At 42.9% G+C, this 23,524-nt stretch overlaps 2 long non-coding RNA genes across 3 annotated transcripts in view; both read right to left on the reverse strand.

Annotated features, from left to right (window-relative positions):
• LOC102900958 overlaps positions 1–3,986 on the reverse strand; it is an 81,455-nt gene extending 77,469 nt beyond the window's left edge. For both annotated transcript variants that reach the window (XR_002154660.3, XR_006595371.1), the window contains exon 1: positions 3,657–3,986. This is a non-coding gene — a long non-coding RNA (uncharacterized LOC102900958). The remainder of the gene's footprint in view (positions 1–3,656) is intronic.
• An 8,203-nt stretch (positions 3,987–12,189) lies between these two features.
• Positions 12,190–21,858, reverse strand: LOC111559789. The gene is made up of 4 exons (XR_002741045.2): positions 19,266–21,858; positions 16,080–16,278; positions 14,755–14,817; positions 12,190–12,683 (listed from the first exon to the last, which is right to left on the reverse strand). It is a non-coding gene; the product is annotated as an uncharacterized LOC111559789 (long non-coding RNA).
• Positions 21,859–23,524: the final 1,666 nt, after the last annotated feature.

Raw genomic sequence — 23,524 nt, forward strand, 5'->3', positions numbered from 1 at the left:
CAGCCCTTAAGCTTTCACCAGGTACTATTTATTCACTTTCTGTGACTGGGGTGGGGGCTGGGGTAAGGGCTGGAAGAACATGTAATGAAAATGTGGTAAACACACCATGTGGAAAGTAAACCAAGGAATCAAAACAGTTGATCTGTCAAATTGTATATTCTTGTGCCCAAGCCTTGTGTCCTCATGGTGTTTTGAAATATAGTCACAGGATGCCAGGCCTATCCCAAAGGTGGCCCTTGGAGAGGGGGGGTTCTGAGCTGAGCAAGTAACTAAACTATTTGCAAATCGACTTTGGAAAGATCATATGATATAAAGTTTTATTAAAACTTTTATTATTATACTTTTTGAAGTAGTAATTTTTTAATCAATCATACATCTTGTACCTTACCTGGGAAATACAAGCTAAATACCTTGGATCTGGACCTATTACAAACTAGAATACTTTGGGGCATGGTGTACCAGAAAAAGCTTTCAGAGACTGAATTAGCATAGTGTAAATATCCATCCAGCAGAGCAGGTAATTTTCTCATTACTCATCAAATGAGATCCTAACCATTAGTTACTCTACATGTTGGTTCTTTGTGTTGGTTCACAGGCAGCTGAATCATTTCAAAGCAAATTTTCCATCACCTTTCTTCTGTGGTTTAGACCTTTATAGACCCTGAATAACTTAAATCTGTTAGTTCCCTACTGGTAAGGATGACTGTTGATATATTTTTGTTAATCAAGCAATGAGAAAACCCTGGGGGTAGAGGTGGGGTGGGAATCTTATTATCATATTAAAAATATATTTAGGACTATCTGACCATCCTTAGTAGACTTATATTTATCCAGTGTTTATGTCTCAAATCAGACTCTGCTACCTTTCCCAGAGCAAGATGAAAAACATCCTAACCTGTATAGTTTTCAGCCTAAGCACAGGAGAGTGGAAAATGTTGCCACCATCACAAGACAATCCTTTGGGCCTGTGGTATTTTCTGTGAAGCTTTGAATCAGTCTCACTCTTTCCTCTTATGTGTAATATTTAAAGATGTCAGTGTGGGGCATCAGCAGTTGAAAATTCAGAATACCAAACCAGTCCTCCCTGGTGACTACCACATCACTTTTGCCTGCAGGATGAGCCTTAGTCAGTGACGTACTTCCTTTATTTATTTGTCCTTTTAAATCTGGAATATCCCCCAAGTCCTCCATTCTTTCACAAAACTTTCTGCATGAATGACTTCCAGTCTGAGGGCCTTACACATATTTTGTTTCTCCTCACTGCAGGCTTTTCCCCAGGAAGATTCTATGTGCTAAATAAGTGCCACATTTTGGAAACAAATCCTGACTCTAAAGGATTTTGTAGTGACATTGCATTTGTCACCACTTCCCTGAGCCCATTCCAGCTTGCTTTATAAAGAAAGTGAGAACTGTAACTAGGAATTTTATTGCCAATTAAGTATCTGAGGACCGTGCAGATTTTCTTCTTCTTTATTGTATAAGAATCTTAAATGTTTAATGAATATTTCAGCAACATGCCTTGTTTCAGGAATCCAGCTTTAATAAAAATCCAAACAGTATTTGTTAATTATTATTGAAAACATTAATATTTCAAAATACCCTTTGGGTCAGGGAATCTTTAAGAAACAATGACTTCTACTTATTTCAATTAAAGGCATCCTTTATTTAATTCTTACAGCTCTGCTGGCTCTAAACGCCCCCTTATAACTCTGCTTTCCTTCTTTCTTTTCCTAGGATTCTCTCTACAATAGCTTGCAATTAAAAACTTGAGCTTGGTTCTCAGTCCAGAGAGCCGGGTGTGCTGGGGGTGGGGGGGGGGGGGGTAGGGGGGGGTTTGTGTGTGTATGTGTGGTGGCAGGGGTGGGGGCAGTGCGTTGTTTTTCCGGACTCGAGACCAGGATTTTCCATCGCCTGAAAGAGGCCATCAAGTTTCAGCATTGCGAGGCACGACTTCTAATCGCATCCTTCCCGGAAAAGTACAAACAGTTCCTCAGCCGAGGTCCCCCACCTCCCACGCGCTCCCCAGCTCTCCCTCCCTGCGGAGAGCCCCGCGACAGCCTCCCCAACACCTGTGAATCATCCGAGAGGCTGCCACCGCGGCACCATTTGCATACCCCACCACCCGCCCTCCCTCAGTGCCTAATACACAACAAAGGAGGACAGTTAGGATTATTGCTTTATGATTATTATTGTTAATCTCTCATATGACCAGCACAAGTAGCTTTTCTCTCCCACGCCGTTTTGAGCGCCCCCCAACCTAGCCTGGGTTTGCGCACTGAATGAACCACCAGAATTTTGTAGTGTCCCAGAGATCCTTGAATCCGCAGTCCTCCACACTCCCCTTGGAGGTCAGGGCGGTCCTATAAGGCGCGTATGCGACTCTGTGAACTATTCCTAAGAAACCCCAACGTAAAACCCCAGGCTCCGGTTGCAAATTCAACCGAAAATCAGCGTCATCGATTTTGCCCTTTATAAACAACTCTCAACTCCAAGGCTTGAACTCCAGCAAACCCACGCTGGTTGGGTTAACTACTTTTCCCTCCCCCGTCTCCCAATTCATTTTATATCTCCCAGAGATAATTGCTCTGACGTACTTTAAAATAACGTGTATGAGTCTGTCTCCCCAACTGACCACATTAATGCAAACTCCAAGCACTCGATGCTGCTTTGATAAAATGAAGAATTCACTCATAAAAATAGCAGCCCACGTAGCCTGGCCATATATGGAGCTGGCAAGGGTTGACAGGGATGCCCCTTCCGAGCCGCTTCTTTAGAAAAAACAAATTGCAACTGAAATCTTCTCGACTCCCTCCCCCGCCCCCTTCTACTCCTCTGCCTTCCCCTCCCCTTCCATGACTCAATCAAAGACAACTCAGCAGGGAGAAAAATTATATATATCACATGTTTATCGCATATATAACACACATATAATATATGCACAAACAGATACGTATGTACAGACACGCACACACGCAGAATATCAGAAAACCAGTCGCGAGATAAATGTATTTGCCCGAGCCCGGGTGTTAAAATGGAGTCATAAGAATCGTCCCGTTCAGGTGTTTATAAAAGACTACAATACAAAGGTTTGCAGTAAAGCGCCCCGGGAGCTGAGTCAAGCAGTCCGCACATCTCGGCTCCTCCCCTCCCACCACCAGCTTCCATCCTCCCTCCGCCCTCCCCTCAACACACTTCCTCCCCGCCCCTCCTGAAGAGGGCTATTAAAAGCTGCTGACGTCAAAAGGAACGGCCATCTTTGATGAGGGCAGAGCTCACGTTGCATTGAAGACGAAACCTCGGGGAGGTCAGGCGCTGTCTCTCCTTCCCTCCCAGCCCGGCGGCTCCTCCACACTTGCGACCTGCAGGGGCCGGGCGAACACCACCCTCTGAAGAAGCCAAGGTAAGGAGCCTCCACATCAGGTCGTGGTTCTGGTTTTGGATGGCTGCATACCCAGAGGGGACCACAGCCGCGGAGACCAAGTGAGCTTGAGCAAATACAAGTATTTGTGCACCTAGGGTGCGGTATTCCGTGTGTGCGCGTCGGGATAGCTCCTGTCTGGGGCTTTATAAAGTATTTTCGAGGTGAGCTGCTTAGGGAAGGGAGGAATGGGGACACTGCAGATGGAGCGATGGGGAGGAAGCGCAAGGATACGTACCGAATAATAACTTACTCTTTCGAAACAGTAGTGGGACTCTCTCTCTTCCATCTTGCGATGCAGTTTTCAGAGGTCTTTAGGCTGCTGGGTTGTTTTGTTTTGTTTTGTTTTTTCTGTAGACCAAAACAAACAAACCCTGCCGTTCTGACCCTGTTAGTTTGACTATTGTCGTTAAGGCGCTATTATCCAGGGAAGAATTAAGGAGAGGGCAGGTTGTGGGAGCTGGGGAGGCGAAAGGAGAAGGGGGAGTTCCCGCCCCGGGCTAGCTGAGCTGCAGCAGCGGCAGCAGCCTCCATGCCCCGCGGACTTGATTTATGCCGCCTGCTCCACGTCAACTGCAGGCTGGCGGGAGGCGGGCAGGTCGTGCTGTGTGGGAGGGCTCTGCGGAGGGCTGGCGGGGGTGGGCTCGCCTCGGGGACTGCGGCGGCCCGCAGTCAGCACCCTGGACAGCAATACCGAGGGCCCGCACAGGCGCCCGCGACCTTTCAGCACCGCGGACAGCGGTCGGCAGCAGCGCCGCATCTACCTGCCGCAGAGATGCCTGGCCAGAGCTGGGTATTCAGGGCTGGAGGCCAAATTGCCTCTGTGAGACCCTGGTCTCACAGAGACTCCCTCATAGAGAACGCATAGTAGGTTAAAATTTTTTAAAAAGGGGGAAAAAATCCTTCCCACAGGACTCCTTTGCAGGTAGTTACCTGCTCCCATCCTCAGCTCCTGCATAGCTTCAAAAAAATAAGTCTACTTGTGGAAAATTTCATGTTACCTTCTACCCCTTTTTTAGGTAGGAAATAAACAAATTAAAAAAAAATCTGCATTCATCCTCCAGTCGGATATCAAGGGTTTTGTTTGTTTTTGTTTTTAACACAGAGTATATTTGTCTACAGACCGCGGGTGCACATGAATGAGGTATATATGAAGATGCCAACATGATCTGTTTACAAAAGTGATATATTTCCATATATATTTCTATTTGATAAAAAAAATATATGGGGGTAGAATCAACTTTAAGCAGAATCAACTTTAAAAATGAAACCCACTACCTCTTCCTTCTCCCCCATCCTTGTAATTAGGCATGAACATAAGCACACACTCACACAAATACATCTCTGAGAAATATTATTGGTCCTGTAGGGTGTAGATTTAATCTCCTTGGCCATGGTTTCAGAGTGAGTGGAAGTGTTTCCTATGGACATTGGTTATCTCAGGCTGATAGTTTTTGATTTTGACATCATTAAGACTGGTTTTCCTCAGGAAAATGCAACTTTGTCCTTCAGGGTAATGCAGGTGTTAGATTGAAACCGGACTCTGACCTAAAGATCTACTGCAATTTCTATTATGGCACTGCGGGATTTTGCTGAGGCAGTGATAAGTACTTTAACCATTTTCTACTCTGAGGCTTGGGGCCTCTGAGTGAACACAAATTACCACAGGGATGTTTCCTGCTGTTTGATATAAATAAAATAGGCATAAAATGACCAGGAGCAAAACTGTGCTATTTGAATAGTTGTTAAGTAAGAGTAACAGCGTCATATGTAAGAATATATGCAACGCATTAAAGAAACGCTGTCATGATCCTTTGAAAAGCCTCACAATAAGATCTTGGATTGTTTTTGTTCGTCATAACTCTTATTATTTCTATACTAGAGCTGCTAAAATGCCCTGTCCATATAGATAAGATATTTTCATTCCCAGCTATTTATTTCCTAGTGTTTTTCAATTTTATAAATAACCATGTGTTTCCGCATAAATATATGTTGATCTATTACTATATATGGATGTAAAATTAATTTTCAGGGGTATGTAACTGCGTGGAGGAATTTTTTAACTCTGCAATCCGCAAACGAAATAAACAACTGTGTTTTAGTGATGGGAGGAGGGGAGAAAAAAAGGGTAGGAGGCTTTTAAAATGCTTTGACTTCATGCTGCATGTCCAGACAGCTCTGCGTAGTTGCGTCAAATGAAAAAGCCTAATGCTGCCAGAATTACGTGCTTGGACATTAGTAATTACTGCTGGGTTTGTTTGCTAGTGGAAGACTGGGGGGATGGGGGGTGGAGGTAGAAGACCGCAGTGAAGCTGGCAAAGGGCACATATTTGGGAAGAAGTGGCGATGTGCACAATTATGGAGCTAATTCTAGAACAGCTTACTGAGAAATTAAAGAAAAACATAATTTAAGCATGAATTTAACATTTATATTATTGATAAGCTTCAGGGGGGAAATGAAGAGATTTTCTATTTTAAGTTTAAAATTTTAAACATCCAGGGCAATACGGCAAGAAGAGGCAGGAACAGATGGACACAAGGATGTGCCAGGAAACATTCATGCAGACCCTCTGATGCTACCTGCTTGTTTGTTCATTGGCATTTTCTGTATTATCACCTTGGCATTCAGAATACGAAACCATTTATAATCTCCTTAACCTCTCCATGGTAAAATCTCCCAAGAATTTACAATTTTTTTCTACTCTGTTAAACATGTACGACCACACATACACAAACAAAATAAATTGCCCCTTAATTAGCTTGTCTAAAGACATTCCTAAACTCTAAGTGCTAACCCCAGAGTGATGGTTATCAACCAGAAAACTGATATTTCTGCCAGTGGCACCTCTTTTCATAGCAGCCAGCCTTCAGCAGAACATGTAGGTTTTGGTGATTAGTAGAAATGAGAGGTAACTTGAGAAAGAGGTTGAAAAAGGAGACATGAAGGATAAAAATAGATAAATCTGCTTTTTATATGATGCACCATGAATAAACTATTTTTCTCCCATCATGGAACTGCTTTTCAATTCTATAAAGGTAAGAAAATTGGTGTTGTCAGCCTCAGCGTAGATCCATTTCTGCAGTGTCACCCCTTGTCAGCAAGGACCAACCTAATAGGAAGATATTGACCAATCAGTGAGTACCAGATACATAAATGAACCCCATGGAGGATATAAAGTCTCATGTTTATATGGTCTTTGACCTCAATAAGTTTAGCATGTAGTAATCTTAGTAAAAACAATAAATAATAAAATCAATAAATAATACCAGAATGAAAATATAATACAACAGTGGAAGAAAAATCATGAGGGAGTATATAATTATTTGCCAAGTGAATGTGACCAGAAATAAGGAAGGTAAATTCTGAGGAGGACATTGTTGCAGTGGACTCAAATGATCTGAGCAAGGAGGCAGGACTCCAGTTGGCTTTTGGAGGTTGGAGGAGAGATCTTCTCAGTAAAAGTTACAGCGTAGGCAGAACTACAGGTAAGTTAAGCCCAAGTTATGGACAGCAAATGCCATCCATTTGAGTAGTGGGGAGCTTACGTTGAGGAATACATTGGAACAGAGACTTGATGCCTTCTATGGAAGGCCTTGAATATACCATGCTGGTAATTTGGTGTTTTATCGTCTAAAGTTGATTTCAGAGCAGAAGCCAATATAATAAAGTAATCGGGTCCTTTTTAACATCTGAGAATTGCTATTCACAGATTGGATTATATATTTCTTCCAGAAATAGAGGGGAGTAAATTGGTATAAAGGATGATTAATTAAAAGAAAAAAGAAGTAAGTCCTCATTGAGGCATCTTTTAAGATCCCTTTCAGGATACGCATGGACTTATGAGTCCTGCCCAGAAGTTAATTGTAAGTTTCAAAATTTTCATTATTGACTAGAACAAATTATACAAGATGAGCACCTACCAGAGAGATTGAAAAGCAGGTCAGGAATCCAGGAATTAGAGGTACCAAGAAAGTACACTTGAATAATAAACCTGCAGAACACCCTCTCACACCTTCTGAGTATTCTGCATTGTCAAATACATTGGCTAGCTATATGAAAATAGGTGCCAGTTTTTCTGTGCATGTTTCAGGCAGCATGACGCACAGAACCAGCCCCAAGTGGCTAAAACTGAACAACAACAAAAGAGCTGTAGTAAAAATGTGGAAAACTGAGGTGAGGTAGACAGAATATAATATTTCTTTCCCTACTATCCTTGCTGACTTTGGCCGAGTACCCTCACTCCAGGGCTGGCTCAAGGTCTGAACTATACCTATTTCATTTTTAATCTTGTGGTTACTACTTCCACAGCAGAGCTTCAGAATTCCAAATGCTGACAGAACTGCTGAATTGAAATTGTCAATGGCTTCATGTGGAGGAATAAGTGGTGGTTGCAGACATAGATCTTGTCGCTATTTCAATTCTCGCTCTGAAGTGTCAAGGGACTATCCTCATCTGTTCTTCACCAAAACACTGGCAGGAGCGACAGCCTTAGGATAATATGTTGATTTCCAAGCTGATTCCCTGGGGGAAATTTGGAAATAGTGACATTTCAGAGGTCAAACTGGTAGTTCTTAAACTGAATGCAGAGGGCCTTCCAAGTATCCAGTAAGAGGGAGGGAGGAGACACCATGTAGCACTGAGGAAACAGGACATGGTGAGTGGAGAAAGACTTTTGAAAAAAAATTAGTTGTAAAGGGGGAAAGGGATTTCAGAGAAATTTCCAGAGAGTTCTAGCTGCAGCTTCAGAATTACGATCATTGCTATAACAATAATTGCTACACATTTCTGCATAATTTTCTTCACAAGGATTTCAGTGCACTTCACCCAATGTAAAAGTATAACCAGTTTCTGATTTCTAAATGAATAATGCAAGCCACAGTTATAATATGAGTTCATATATGATATTAGATAACATTTAGTAAGCCATAGATCTGATTAAGAAGAACAGAGATACCCAAAGCAGTGATTCATCAGAATGGGCCTATCGGGGAGAAGAGTGAGCCACTAATTCTAAAAGCTTTTACCTGTACTAGTTCACTGAATCTTCATAACACCCCCGTAACCAGGGTAGCATTATTATTTCTAATTTACAGATGAGGGAACTGAGGCAAAGAAAGGGTCAAAAACTTGCCTAAGATCACAGAGCAGAGCCAGGATTTAAAAGTAATCCCTCCGAGTCCAGAGACTAAACTATTAACTATCTATTATACGACCTCTTGCATCATCCACATTTTTCATATTGGTCAAATCAGGCACAGAGAATGTATATGATTTCTTTTCCAATATCTTTTCCCCCTCAGTTGGGCTGCAGGGCATGATGTCAAGGATGCTTGCTGATCAGGAGCCAGGAGACCTGGTTCTAGCCCTGAAGTCTGCTTGTAATTTCCTGTTTTGGAATCACACTGTCTTTAAAAAAGTCACTCAACCACCATTGAAAGTCAGTTTGTTCATCTGTAGAATGACAGAACTGGAATAATATTTTCCAATATCCCAACCATTCAGAAGTTAATGAAATCAGTGCTGAAAACTCTGGGTAATAGATCTGGGTCCAGTGACCTGTTGGTCTCAGCTGGCACTGCCTTAATATTGCTTCAGTACCTGATTCGACTCCCTCCCCCATTATAAGATTAATTTACATCCACAGGCTTGCTCCTCCTCAACCTCCCTCTCTCTCTCTCTCTCCCCCAATAATTTCTTTGACACCATTTTTCTGAAGCCTTTCCGGTCAGATTTCAGTAATCCTGGCCTTTTCTCCAAAGCCCTGATCTGAGCCATTGCTTCTTCCATCTCAATCACATTTATTGCTGTCTGTCAGACTATTTCCTACAACCTGCTTAAACTTTTCATAATTCTTTTTCCAATCTAATTAGCTGGGTCCCCCCCCCCCCTTTCTAGACCCCCTTTTGATGCTCTCCTGTGTCTGACTTAAAACAATTAGCTACTGTTGTTTCATTTCTCCTCTCTCTTCCTCTGCCACTTAGAAAAAGAGAAATGGACACTTTAATGGGATCTGTGAGCTCTTAAGTACTTAAAAAGTAACAATTCCATATGACCTGAATCACATGATGTTAGTAGCTAGCTGAAAAACTAATCAAATTTGAAGGATGGGCTAGGGGTGGGGAGGTAGAGTAACATTTCCAAAAAGCTTTGAGGTCAAGGGACAGGAGAAGGGGAAGCTTTAAAGCCTAGGCGATTTAAAGTTCAGAGGCTAGCAGCTGGCAGTACAACTTTTATTAATTAAACTCATAATCACATGTGAGTTAAAGTCCTGTGTTCCAGAAAAGCCATGTTCTCCTTGCTGCTACAATCCCATTCCTACTGCAATATTTCAGCATCTTTTTACTGAAGTAAAGCATGATATTTCAAGAGGAGATCCTAACTGTTTTTCTTACCGCTGCTGACTCACAGAGGTTAGCCTCAGTAGTGATTAACTGATGATAAGAATTAATCTGTATCCCCAAAAGGAGACGGGGAAATCCTGTGTAACGGTTCGTGTTTCCTTTTAAATGCTTAACAGTCATTCTAGAGAAAGTCAAAGTGAATTGCAATGCCAGCACCAGATTGATGCTGAATGACAGCTGCACTAGGTTTATGGATTGTTTTCTGTGGTCATGGAAAAATATACATGATCCTCTTAGCTGGTAAAGGAAGCCAAATTCTGTTCCATGTGAAGGGGGAACTAGAACAACTCACTAATCTTTTCTTTTGCTTTTGGGTTTTTTTGTTGTTCTTGTTGTTGAACTGATTTGGTTCCTATTACCCAAACATGGCTAATTCTCCTGTCAGAAATTGAGACTGTTTGCACTTTCTGCTGACTCACCTCATCCATCTTCCAAAATGGTCCCTTTTATGCTTGAAGAGCAAGGTTATATTCCTGCTAAAATGGGAGGTTCTGCAAAATGACCATCTGGTTTCATCGCTTCCAGTATCCAAATAACACCAGTCACAGATTTTGAACTTGGGAGATGACTTTTCATGCCTGCAGGCTTGAGTGAGTGGCTTCTATTCTTTACTGATGGCAGCACATCAGAAAATGAAAGCCTCATAGGTACCCCCCTGGCCTCACCCCTATTTCCGAGGAATACCTCGAAATACCTCGGTATAGCTCTGAGAATTCTGCAAGTTGGGCAGATTCCTTTCCAATGGAGAATCTTAGACAAAATTGCTGATTTCCTTTCGTCATATTCATCTTTTGTACAATTTCAAAAAATAATGACTGAAAAATTGCAAAGCAGTCTATTTCTCAAATTTCTCTGCAGCTAGTCTGAGATTGGTCTGACAGCTAGCTAGAAGTAACTCACACTGAGGCTTCTCCATCAATAAACAGAAAGTAGAGGGAAGTAAATGCCTGTGAGTCTGCCAGGAAGACTATGTAATAGTCCTGTCAAGTGAATTTTTTATTTTAATGGGAAAGCCTATTGTAACTTCACTATAACACTAGAAATAGAGATAGCATTCCTGATTTAGACCAGAGAAATTGCTGAACATATCCACTTTTTCCTGTTTCAAGATGACTATCCCTGTATTCCTCAAACATAATCAGCTGTCATTATGGCACTCTTAATTAATTAATTAATTCAACAAATATTTATTGAGCATCTGTCATTTACCAGGAAAACACTGTACTGATTACTATAGAGCAGTAAATTAAAAATGCATGTTTCAGCCCTCAGTGCATTTTTCTGGGCATCCCCTTTTGAGGTATTATTATTTTAGAAGACCTGTTTCACATGGTATCCCTTTTTGAATCTAAGATATTAACCAACTTAGAAAAGAACTTGGTTCTCTATTCAGTATATGCAATTGATTGAAGGTTTTTACTGAGTGATCAGTATCCAGAGAGAGATTGCTACATCATAAACAGAATATGTATTAAGAACCAGCCTCAGCCATCGAGGAATTTAGTAAATATCTAAGATATTCCCTTATGTAGATTTGTCTCTATTGACATGACAATCAACTAGGATATCACTAAAATTTTCTTTAAATATGTGTCTGTATTCCTGTATCCCCATCTATTAGAACCTCTTCCTATATAGATCATTCCCGCCACTCATGCGGAAAACAGGTCAAGCTTTGAGGAACATGGTACCTCCTAGGCCAGAAAAAAACCTAGCCATGACTATAAAGTTCATGGAACAGTACAAGAATAAGGTGACAGAGAAACAGCAGCATCTTTTTGATGACAGGACTTCCCAAGCCAATTCACTTCCCTCCTTTGAGAACTGTCTTGTTAAACAAGGTTCAATGATTCAGGATTGAGTAGAAGTGTGTGTTAGTCCCCCAACTCTTGCTTTTAGAAAGTTGCCTCTTCTTACCAATGAGCAATGCTCTCATCTCCCTTATATGATTTATCACAGTGCTTTGTAATTACATATTTATGCATTTCTCTTCCTTAACAGACTATAAAAGTTTTTGAGAGCAAGGGCAATATGTTAACCATCTTTGAACCCTTGGTACCTGTAACAGTGCCTGTCACACACCAGGTATACAGGAAATGAATGGGAATACCAACTGCCCTTTTGCAGAGAAAAGAATTCTACCACTGTAAGTAATTCCTCATTTTATTGACCAAATGTTACGCTTAAAACAACTCGGGAAGGTTGATTCACCCTAAATGTTGGAATGAAGTTATGTCCCAAGGAAGCATTTTTGTTCACCCCCTACTAGCTGCCAAATTTCAGCAAATAGTTATTTTTCGGATCTGCTTTTTTATCTCCTGTGAATCAGGGGTTAAAATGCTAATGAAGAATCAGGTGATGCTCAAGCAAAGCATTGATAGGAGCAGATTTATATTCAGAGATGAAAAACCATTGCCTGTGAGTGATTTAAGTCAGTTTCACATACAGAGACATATATCAAATACACAGTTAAAAAAGAGAAAGGGGCAGAGAGAGAGGGAAACACAGAATCCAAAGCAGGCTCCATGCTCTGAGCTGTCAGTACAGAGCCTGACATGGGGCTCGAACTCACAAACCGTGAGATCGTGACCTGAGCCGAAGTCGGATGCTTAACCAACTGAGCCACCCAGGTGCCCTGAAAAAAGAGAGTTTTGATGCCACTGTCCATTCCTACCAGAGTCACCAGGGGGATAGATTGGTGGCTTCAGCTAACTCTTATTTTCAGGGTCACATATTTGCTGCTTCTCTGATAGAATGATGGCATAGGGTATACAAGAGCTCCATGTTGAGTTGTCTTCCCAGAAAATGTCCTCAGACACATCAGCTTCTAACTTTTCCTTTCACGTATCCAGTGTTCTCTTGCCTAGGGGAGAAAAATAAACTGAGGCATGACATGGTAAATCACTCCCATTTGTCTTTAAGAAAAAGCTGTTATCAACTAAGCATTGAATTTTGCATTTCTTTTTCCTAGTCCTTCTCATGAAACAAGTCTAAAACCTCTGGCCAGTTACCCTGCACCCTACTTCCTCCAGCTGGGAACACAGATACCACTTGATAACAATAAGAAAAAAGTAACTGACTTATTGAATGATTGTGGTGTGGTGCACTAGACCTTTGGCATCCATTATCTCATTGAATCTCTGTGGCAGCCTAAATTCTAAAAGAGTTTAGAAATCTTATCTCCGACTGCAAAGTCTATGTTTTTTTACCAACACCTTGTGAATTTTCCTATGAGTTTTCCCATGAGTTGCACGTAACCCATTGAGATCTTGTAACAGAAAGCATGCTCCTGACATGTAGAACATGAGTCAGCAAAATCCAAAGAACTCAGCCCTCTGGGCTAAAAAGTCAAGTGAGAAATGTTGGTATGAGTAACCAGGAGAAACTAAGTATCCGGAGAAGCTCACTGAGTGCTGGATTGAGAGAGATGGTTGCGTACCTGGCCCATTTCTGCCACTTCAGTTTTATGGCCCTGACCAACTTATGTAACCTGAACTGAGCCTCAGTTTTCACATCTGTAAAAAGCAAGCAATAAACTGCCATGCATATGTCACGTGGCTGTCATGGCACATAAAGGAGCTAAGGCTTGTGAAGTGCTATCCCCTCCACTAGTCTGGGAGCAAGGGAGGAACTGTTGTTATCATGTCTGTTAGCTGTCATTCAGCATACCAGATTTCCAGGGTTCTTTTTTGCAAGTTATGTGAAGGCCATTCTTTTCCTCTTTATAATGTTGAGTTTGCTTAAAGAAACAGGTCTTGGTATCGCATTATTTTTTAGCTTGAGCAGCATGCGTGATAAATTGGGAAAATGTGTCAACAGTCGGATTTTTCTGTTTGGGGGAGGATTTTTAAAAATGCCTCTGAATAGCATCTCTGCTTTCAAAGTGGCTTGGTGATTCTCAGGATAACGTCTGGAGACCAAAGAGGCTCAGTTATGGTTTAACGAAATGCTAGTCCCCTCTTGCTCAGTGCCTTGGGATTTAAGGCCCTTAAGGAGTTAAAAAGAGATAGTATGCAAAATTTCCTACTATTCTTTAGCTTAAGAAAAAGAAATTTGCTGTAAGCTATTTAGCGAATCATTTTTAAAGCTACATCTGTTGGCTTCATTTTGTATTCAGCTTTGTGTTAGATTTTTTGTTGGGGAGGGTTGCATTCCTTACTGAATACTGTGTGTCTGCATGTGTGTTTTTGTATGTGCACACAAGATATACAGGCAGAGAGGTGCAAACACAGACTCTCGCAGCCAGCCTTGTGTACAAGATTCCTACGTGTCTCACCTCATTTCAAAACCTTTAGTTTTATTCATAAACCAATAAATAGAAAGCCTGCACAAGCAAATTATATGAACTGCAAAATGTATGCTCCTGAGTTGCCTTCACAGAATGATTTCTTTTCAAAGTTGGAAAAGCCCCCCAAAACAACACTAACTGTGGCCGTGACCTCAGATTCTGCTTTTTGGGAGAAGTCCTGTAAATCTAGGTCTATACAGAATAGGACAGGTCTCTGTGAAAAATTTTTAAAACCATTATTGTGTTTTGAGGATCTACTATGTAGTGGTTACTATATTATGGTCTATTGTAGCTAGTATTATATTTAATTTGTACAGGAACTTCCTAAGTGGTGGGTGTTATTTTCTATACTTGACTCAGAGAAGATACTGTTTGATCAAGGTCCTATCAAGGTGCTAAGTGCTGCCCCTTTCCTCTCCATGAACCAGTGGATACATAACCAGGAGTCAGTGCTTTTTGTTTTAGTCTGATTGGGGAAAAAATGGTTGGGACCAACAGCCAGAATCAGACTAGTTCTGCTCCAAGTCTAGGCATTGGGACCCACCAAAGGAGAAAGGGCTGCAGAGATATGCGAAGTCAGACAGAACAGCTAGAGTACCTAAGATCCTCCCTCCCTCCTCCACCCATCCACCCCAAAGCACAGAACCTTTCTCAGGAGGTTTGCAGCTTGGAGGAGCAGAAAATGCAATCTTGCTATGAGCAGGCAGATCTGAGAGAAAACAAAAAACAAGTTGGCAAGGAGGAGGCTGGGAGCTAGGATTGCTCACTGCTTATTTCGTTATCTTGCCGAGTACTTAAGCTGGGGTGGGAGGGGCAAATAAAGGAAGGGTTGGAAGGGATGATAGAAGCTATCTTCCCAGTACTGGTCTTCCCAAAGAGTAGAGGCTCCCATTTTAAGGGACAAGGTAGGAATTGATGAATCTTTGAGCATCAGAAAATGATTCCTCCTTCTTCCACACAGCTAATAAGAGAGAGAACTTGGATTTGAATTTAAGATCCTAAGTGCAATATTACTGATCTTCCACAATCAGTGACTCATTACTCTAGGACATTGGTTCTTAGACTATGGACATTAGACCAGTAGCATCAGCATCACCTAAGAGTCTGGTAAAAATGCAGTTCTCAGGCTGTACCCCAAACCTGCAGAATCTGAAACTCCAGTGGAATGGGGAGGGACAGAGTCTGTGTTTTCATCACCTCCAGGTGATTATGAGATAGGCTTAAGTTTGAGAACCAATGTCCTAAAGATCTTAGTAGCTCCTTCAAATGTTCACATTCATCTTAAACTGGGTCTGATGGGGCTGAGGTGTTTCCACTGTTCTCTACCTCACAAAAGCAGTGACCAGTTACTTAGAGAAGAACTATCCTGGGCCACTGGACCAAAGTCTCTACTCACCCTCTGACTTAGTAATAAAGATGCTGTTATTCATGAGAATGAATTTGAAGGATGAGGAAGGTGAGCGTTCACAGCATGAGGATGGGGGTCTTGGGTGGGGGACAGAGGGCTCCTTTGTTATACTTCTCTCCCCCTGTAACAATGGCTCAATCTCTGGCTCCAAGAATCTTCCTCCAAAAACTTAGCAAAATTTAAAATCTCACGAAATGACAGGACAGCCCCTTTCTTCTTTCTGCTGTGTCAGCCTGCAGCCTCTGAAGGATACCAGAGAGGAAAATGTATCCACTCTGCAAAGGATAAAGCAGTTCCCATTGCTCCTCTTTTGGGCCCCACCATGAACTGTCCTGGTACAGGGAGGGGGCCTGTCCCCTTTCCACACAGCCATGCAATTTCTTATTTTCTCCTCTGGATCACAGCACGAACTGCCTTGGAGAAAGGATCCTGATGGCTCATATCACCCCTTCTTTTCTGCCCTCCTCTCATGTAGAATCACACATTTGGGTTTCTTGGGCAAACCTTACAAATGGCATTGTTGAAAAATGACAAATGACCAGGCCCAGAGATAAATTACTTACCAAAGCCGCATGGTGAGAGCTGCATCCGGGACTCCTGACTCACAGATAAGTGCTGCTGCTCTTGCCCTGGGCTGCCTTGACGCTACTGCCTCCAACTCTTTCAAATTTCTTCTCCAGCACAAGTCCACACTCCAATCTGGAAATCTCTCAGTCTGCTGTTACCCTCAGAGATCTTTGGCCTCAAATGGTGACCCAACAACTGTAAAAGCAAAGTAGGAACATTCCTGTGATTCCGAACTGCCAACAGAGCTTCCTGAAAAGGTTGACGATATTGCTTATGTCCGTTTGGTTTTGCACATGACAAAAACCCAAAGGTAAATGGTTTAGGCTAAAATGCAGATGAATTGGCTCAAAGAATGTGAATAAATGTTGAACAGCCAAGCCATGGGAAGGACAGAGAGGTGTTCAAACACTATCAAGGCTCTTGCTTTGCCTTCTGTCACTGCTTCTTTCTGTACATTGACTTTACTTTCTCTTGTTAAAACACCAGTTCCTCCTTCCACATACCAGAAATATCGTCACCCAGTTTGTGCTTCCTACACATCCACTATGGAAAGGCACTGCCATTTGTTTTCTGTACCCCCTGTTCAAAAATCTCAGGGAAAGACTCTGGTCTAGCTTGGGCCAGGTGCCCAGCTTATACCAATGTGTTGTGAATGTGGAGTGTTATGGAAGCGTATGACTTATATACTGGGACCACACAATTTGATTGGGGGAAGCACCAGTTTCTTAGCAGACATAATAAGCCATATTATGTGTCCTATATACACAAGCATACTTTATCAGGTCACTTACCAAATAGTTGTATTAATTCAACCTGTTAAGTGTTTAATGACACTTGTTTCTTTTTTTCAAATTGCTCCCCCCACTATGACCTAATTTGTTTTATTTTATTTTTTATTTTTTAAAATTTACATCCAAATTAGTTAGCATATAGTGCAACAATGATTTCAGGAGTAGATTCCTTAGTGCCCCTTACCCATTTAGCCTGTCCCCCCCCCCCAACCCCTCCAGTAACCCTCAGTTCACTATGACCTAATTTTTAAAACTTCATGGCAGCTCTGGAAGGAAAGATGGTAAAAGAAAAAAAAAAACCATTTTTCAGATGTAAAAACTGGAGCCTAAGAATTTGACTGCCCTGGAAAAGGCAGTCAAATTAGTCAAAGGCAGAGCTGGCTCAAGGATGAAGGTTAGCCAGATGTCTAGTTCTGCTCTTAATTCGTGATTGGCAAACTAATGGCCCCTAGGCTTACTACTATCCAGAAACTTACTTTATTTGGCCAGTGCTGGATTTGCAGATATCTTAAACATGAATGCCTTAAAGCAGGGTATTTCCTCTCCAATTTGCCATAGAGCCTAACACTACATGTCTTTATATACCTAGTTCAATGCACATAGTTTTATTATCTTCCCAACCCCTGTAGATATTTGAGTTTGCATCTGCTGCATACCAAAGTTATGGCATTCTTGTGGTTCTATACTGTGCCACAATCAACCACAGGTAGAAGTTTCTTGGGTTATTTTGCCATAGTTTTTCCCTTCAGATGTCTTCATAATTTATGTCAATATTTTGAGAGACGAGATTGGGCAAATAAATTGCACATAAATAAGACCAACAAATTTTTTTTTCATCTGAATAGAATTAGCTTTTTGTTTTTCTCACTGACCCTGCTGACAGTCTGGTGATGCCCCTTTGCAGAGTGACATTTTTTAATGTATAAAATAAAATACATAAGATTTCATATGAAACAAATTGTATTGAAATACAGTTACAAAAATATTTTTAAAATTTGTGATATAGTCATATATAGTCTTCTAAAAATTATACCATTAAATAGCAGTATTTGGTGGTGAGTCTAATAATGACCACAATTTAAAAGTGGTGATGAGAATACATATTTTGAGAAGGATGTAACAATTGTGCAGTGATATGAAAACATCTGGTATTTCTACTGGTGCTGCGTCAGGCTCAGGCCCCCCTTTAGCCCTCCTAGTGTGGGGGTGGGAGGAAGCCAGTGGAGAGAAAGGAAGGGTAGATCTACATGTCATGTGGGCACAAGTGTTATCTGGGGTTCTCTGAAGAAGTTGTTTCTTGTTATGTAACAAATTACCCCAAAACTTAGTGGCCTAAAACAGCAATTTCTTATTGCTCATGGGCCTTTGGGTTAATTAGGTGATTCTTCAGTCAGCTGATAGATTGGGGTCTTGTTGGTCTGTAACGTCCTCACTTCCATGAATGGTGGTTGGTAATGGCTGCTGATTAGGGTGATGGGTGACTAGACCACTTATCTTTCATCATCCAAAAACAGCGAGAAAGGACGAGCACCAATGTGTGAGCACTTCTCAAGTCTATTTAGGCCACATTTGCTATTGTCCCATTGGCCAAAGTAAGTCTCATGGCTAAGTACAGAGTCAGTATGGGTGGGGGCCACCCAAAATTATGGATATTGAGAGAGGAATTATTACAACCATTTTTGCAAAATTGTCTACCACAGCCCCCACCAAACTTGGGAGCCTGAGTCAGAGAAAGCTCTTCCATCTGTCACAGGCTGGGCACTAGGCTCTCCCTGTCCATCCTGGAGCTACATAACTTCCACTACATTCCATAAACCAGGGAACTTAGGCATAGATTATTATTATCCTGCCAAAGTTAGAGCCCTTGGGGTTAAGTTTTGGAAACATCTCGCTGCATCTCTCCAAGTTAACTAAACAATCACAGACCCAGATGTCTGGTAAATTCAGGGGGTAGTCAAAAGGAAAATGTTCTCTAAACATTGAGGATCTGAATTCAAACTGGAAAAAACACATCACCTTTTTGTTGTTTTGCAATGACATTTCTTTATCTGAAATTTCTCCTGGGCTTGCCTTGGCGAGGGCAGTTGTATTTGAAGTTTTTTTCTTTTTCTTTCCAGAAACCCTCCCCTATTTAAGCAAACTCCACTTTCTCCTCTAATTGCAAGAGCTCCCCATAATGGTAGAAACAATTCTCAGCCAGCCCTCTGCCCAATGAGAGATTTGGAAATGGGAACCCAAGGGAGGAGGCAGTGGAAAAAACCCTGAAGGCTTTTCAACTGTGCTGCTGCGTCATGGAAAAGAAGCCAGGCACCTGCCTTGGTGCCTCACAGCAGGCCCCACCAGAGCCTTGTCTTAGTCATTCCATAGATGAGCAGGGGATATCTGACTCACCCAGCTGTCTAGTCCGGCACTTCAAAGAGCATTCTGAGTCCTGCTCTCAGTCCTTTTCTCAGCTCACTTTAGGTATCAGATGGCAGACTCCTGAGGATCAGACCTGGAGCAGAAGAACTGTTCACTCTTTCAGATCCTGCACCAGCTTCCTTACTGAGCTCCCTCCCCTGCCAAAAAAAAATTTAAAGGTTTCTAAATTCTTCAGTCAGAATGCTATCTTAGGTTGGGTCCTCCCAGAAGCAGAAGGTGAGGAAGGATGTGAGTGCACATATTTTACTTGGGAGGTGATCCTAGGGATCACAGGTAGGTGAGCAGGGATGAGGAGGAAGAATGAGGAGGAAGCCAATGCAAGGAGCATTAGTGAGTAGATTACCAGCTGTTGGAGCTCAGGCCTGAATTGCTTCGTTTGAAGGGCAAGGAATCTGGAGTATTTGCGAACCAGCTCCCAGCCTTCAGTGGCTAAGGGCCATTCCCAGGGGTATAAACTTGCATCCAGCCCTGTGGAAGACCAAGCCTACTCCAGAGACTAGAGAAATCCCCCTGGCAGTGAGTCATAGCTTGAGTAGAGAACCTTAGGATGTACAGGAAAGGTGGGTGCCAAGGAGATACAGGTGGAGCATTAAGAATGGCTCCTCCAATTTTGCAGACTGTCATCTCCAGACACCCCAAGCTTCACAATACCTGTCTCCAGCTTTGGCGCATTAATGGTTTAGTCCTGTGTTTGTTCAACATCTATTCATTGAGCTCCTTCTGGGTACCATTTATTTGGCATCAATGTGCTACACAGTAAACTAAGGTTTTTGCATACATCATCTCATTTGATTCCCATGACAACCTGCGAGGAGGTATTATTAGTTTCATTTTACAGATGAGAAATCTGAGTTGCAGTGAGGTTAAATAAATTACCTTAAGTCCCTCAGCTTGAAAACGGCAGAGCTGAGATTCCCATCCTGGTCCACCTTCAGGTCTCAGCTCCATCCAGTATATCCGCCACCCAGTCAGGTCAGGAGACCATTCTGCTGATTTGAGAGAAGGCTCAACCACGCCCAGCCCCTGTACCACCATTTTCCAGAATCCTTCCCCTCTCCCCTCTTTGTCCTGTTCTTTTATATCTTGTTCTCAAGCTGGCTCCAGGGAATTAACCCCTGCCTCTTTGGTGTTCCAAATCCTCTCTCAGGGCAGTGGGCTGTCCCTCCCATCCTCCAGGCCCCCTGACCCTGGGCACGATGACCTATTTCTCCAACCTCATCACATCTTTGACTCTCTAGGTCCTTAAACACCCAACTCACACCCACTCATGATCTGTCCTCCTCCAACCAGCATCCGTCAAGCACTTTGGCAGGTTTTGCTGCTTCTGGTATCCTGCCGAAGGGATCAGAGAACCCTCTCTTCGTGACATCTTGTGACTTTAGGGCTAATTTCACCCGTGGGCCCCAAGCAAACAGGCACGAAATGGTTTGTTTTTGAGCAAAAATGCAAGTCCCAATTTACTGTTGTTAATATTTTAAAAATAAAATGGCGTGAGGTGAGGACCAGGAGAGGGAATAATTAATTCCAGCTTGCCAGCGGGCGGTGGGAGGAAGGCATCAGCTCTCACAGTCTCTGGAGGACACCCTGCAGTAAACACAGAGCTGCAGCTTCCAGGTGGCAAAGAAATATAAAGGGGGGCAGGTGGGGTGCAAAACAACACTGCACAGCACCATTTTCAGGATAATATGTCTGGCTTCGTGAACACATCCCATCATTTTGAAAAACAGTGTCAGTAGAGCACCAGTGCCAATACCACGTCTGGTGCTTCAGAGCCAGTATTGGTGAGTGGCCTGTTCTCTCCACCTCTCCAGACAGTCAAGTTGGAAATGTGAGAAGTGAAACAACAGGGCTGAGGCCTGTGATGGAAAATGGCATGTTGTAGATCAGTGAGTGCAAATGTTATACCAAGGGTCCAACTAGACCATGTAAATGGCAAAATCCAAAGTGTTTTAGCAGAGAAGGAAGAGTAGGGGCCTTTGGTCACTCAAGACCTAGTTTTGAACCCCATCTTGGATCCTACCTCTCAAGGCACTTTGGAACCCCGCAGTGTGCTGTGCTGTGTGTAGGTTACATCGTAGCATCAGGGGAGCTCAAGATGGAAGAAATGTTGGGAAGCATCCAACCCCAAACTCTCACTCATAAGTAAAGATACTGTTGTGACTTTGTTAAATTAACCCTTGTTAAGTAGAGTCCCCACGCTACACCACAATACCCATGAGGCTTCCCTAAGTGGAGGAGCAGAGGGAGACTGGAGCAGGTAGAAGCCCTCTGATTTCAGGAGGCAGCACCGGGAATGCACCAAGGCCTTTCTAGAACCCAGATGCGTTTCTTATTTATTGCTGTGTTAACACTATTACTGCAAAACCAGAGACTGCAACAGCACACATTTATTATCTCACAGTTTCCAGGGGTCATCAGTCTGGGCATGACGTGGCAGAGCTCTCTGCTCAGGTTCTTACAAGCTACTGGGGCTGCATTCTTTTATTTATTTATTTACAGTCTTTATTATTATTATTATTATTATTAATTTTTTAATTTAATTTTTTAAATTAGTTATCATATAGTGCCACAATGATTTCAGGAGTAGATTCCTTAGTGCCCCTACCCATTTAGCCCATCCCCCCTCCCACATCCCCTCCAGTAACCCTCTGTTTGTTCTTCATATTTAAGAGTCTCTTCTGTTTTGTCCCCCTCCCTGTTTTTATATTATTTTTCCTTCCCTTCCCTTATGTTCATCTGTTCTGTGTCTTAAAGTCCTCACGTGAGTGAAGTCATATGATATTTGTCTTTCTCTGACTGACTAATTTCGCTTAGCATAATACCCTCTGGCTGCATTCTTATCTGGAGCCTGAGGTTCCCTTCCAAGGTCGTTCAGGTTGTTGGCAGAATTCAATTTCTTGCATCCTAGGGCTGAGAGCCCAGTTACCTGAGGGCTCTCAGACAGGAACCATCCTCAGTTCCTTACCGCACTGCCCCTGACAGGCCCTCTCACAACATTGCAGTTTACTTCTTCTGCCGGCAGCAGAATGTTTTTGGGAGGGACCAACACCTTCTTTTCAGGGCTTTCACCTGATCAGGCCAGGCCCATGCCCAGATAATCTCCCTTTCAATAGTCTCAAAATCAACAGTTTGGGGACCTTAATTACACATGTAGAATCCCTTTACCTTTTCCATATAATATAACCTAATTACAGAGTGACATCTTGTCATATTCACAGATGCCACCCACACTCAGTGGGAGGAGATTCCACACAGAGCCTGTGTGCCAGGCATGGGAATTGTGACAGTCATCTCAGAATTCTGCCTCCCACACTAGGGAATGCCCAATTCTTCCTTCAACCATCCACATACTTCTACTCTAGAGAGCACCTGGATCCACATCACACGGTCAGGGGCCTCCCAAATGGGCATTTCTCAGCGGCCAGGCCTTGCTCTGAACTGGGTAGTTTTGATATTTGCAGACCTGCCTGCTGGCCTGTGTTGGGGCCTGCGTGCGTTTTCCTGACATTGATTGCCTCAATCCACAATCATCGTTCCAGAAGAGATGAGGCTTACGGAGTCCTGGAAGAGCAGGCAGGGGGCCCTAGAGGATTTGACTTTCAGTGTTTGCTGTTAGCATCCTGCAGAGTGATGCCAATGGCTCCGATCACTCTGTGGGGCCAGCAATCACTGCAGGTTTTGGGGAGGGGAGGTTCCTGGCATAAGCTACGAAAATGCCTCTGGGAAGTAGCTGCTGGGGGTAATAGGGATGTCGTGCAGCCTCGCTGAGCTTCCACAGAGCCACTCAAGAGTTCTTCCACCCCGCTCATGGGAGGTCAGTGTGGCTGTGGGGCCCTTAGCATACTGAACCCTGCCAAAGCCAGACTGCTTTGAGCCAGAAAGAGTAGTGGGGGCCTTGGCCAGAAAGACAGGGATCGAGATGGACCTCAAGGGGCAGGCTGGCAGAGGAGGTACAGTCAGGACAAGGGTGATCTCTTCATTCAGTGACCTACAGGTAGCCTGGAACTGCCTCCTGGGCCTCAGAGGGCATTGGGTGGGTTGAACCCTGTGGATCCTCATCACTCAGAGTTAGAGCCCATAGCATCAATTCTCCCTGCCTCCTCCTGGCATTCACCACATATTTATTGAGCATCTATTACACACCTCATGCTGCTATAGGTACTGGGAAAACAGGGGTGAACGTCAGGCAAGAACTCCTCTCGTGGAAATACCATTTTAGTGGGAGGAGA

Source organism: Felis catus, chromosome A3, assembly GCF_018350175.1.
Source record: "Felis catus isolate Fca126 chromosome A3, F.catus_Fca126_mat1.0, whole genome shotgun sequence".
Classification (NCBI taxonomy): Eukaryota; Metazoa; Chordata; class Mammalia; order Carnivora; family Felidae; genus Felis; species Felis catus.